The sequence below is a fragment of the Poecilia reticulata genome, linkage group LG9, assembly GCF_000633615.1.
Source record: "Poecilia reticulata strain Guanapo linkage group LG9, Guppy_female_1.0+MT, whole genome shotgun sequence".
Taxonomy (NCBI): domain Eukaryota; kingdom Metazoa; phylum Chordata; class Actinopteri; order Cyprinodontiformes; family Poeciliidae; genus Poecilia; species Poecilia reticulata.
The window spans coordinates 31,402,029-31,403,327 of NC_024339.1; positions in this window are offsets into that span (position 1 = coordinate 31,402,029).

The following is a 1,299-nucleotide window of genomic DNA, read 5'->3' on the forward strand; positions in this document are numbered from 1 at the left end:
TCTGCAGGACATTCAGCAGGACATTCTTCAGCGGTTCTGAAACCTTCTAGGTTCTCGTGCGCTTTGGGTCGTTGAAGCGTCGCCTCAGGCTCAGGTTACTGGGGCTTGCAGCAGGTTTTTGTCCAGGATGGATAAAACTGCTGCATTCATCTTTCCCTCTCGCCTGACCAGTCTGAAGGTTCCTGACAGACTGTGAGCCCAGAGACACGAATATACTAGTTTAGTTTCAGGATGCTGACTAAACAAACTGATACTAAATGTTTGCGAGGTGAAATATGAAGTAACAAGAAAAACCTGAATAAGTCTGAGACAGTTTCCGGCCCGTCTCCATCCTCAGAGCGTGAGCCTCATCTGGTCCAGATTATTTTCAAAAGAGGCATTTAAACAGATAAATCAGAAAATGAGTGCAGTTAGTCTTCTGAGGAAACTCATTTTGAACACAGCTTCACCTCAAAGGAAATGAGGTTTACTTTGGCTAGGCCAACAGCTCTGGGGACTCAGAGTGGATTAAACTATGCCTCAGGTGCAGATGTGGTGACAACACAGAAGACTTTCTGAATGTTTATGACTTTAGACATTTAACATTTTCTGTCATTTGCTTGTCGTAAAAAGAGAAGCAGGAGGTTCATTTTCCAATCAAAGATATTCCACTACCAAGTTTGACATTTTATGATTTTATTTTATAAATTTCTGTAAAATGTGTGGTGCAGTTGGTAGAGCTGTTGCCTTGCAGCAAGAAGGTTCTGGGTTCAATTCCCGGTCTTTCTGCATGGAGTCTCCATGTTCTCCCTGTGCATGGTGGGTTTTCTCCAGGTACTCCGGTTTCCTCCCACAGTCCAAAAACATGACTGTCAGGTTAATTGATCTGTCTAAATTGCCCCTAGGTGTGAGTGTGTGTGTGCATGGTTGTGTGTCTCTGTGCTGCCCTGCGACAGACTGGCGACCTGTCCAGGTGACCTGTCCAGGTGACCCCGCCTCTCGCCCGGTACGCCAGCTGGAGAGGCAGCAGCTCCTCCTGACCCCACTGAGGGACAAGGGTGTTAAGACAATGGATGGATGGATGTAATGTGTTATTTTTGTGCATTCCTTTCTCATTATGTGTAGATACCGCTGGAATGCCTCATCAGGAAATATCTACAGGATCAGAGCAACGTGCCTGGACCTGCACGAATCTACAGTTGATCGCATTAAAACAACTGGAAGAGTGACAAACGAAGAGAGACGAAAATTCAACGTCATCCGACTGTCAAAAAACATCGGACTCACTTCAAACGTTAATTATTCTGAAGGTGGCAGAGG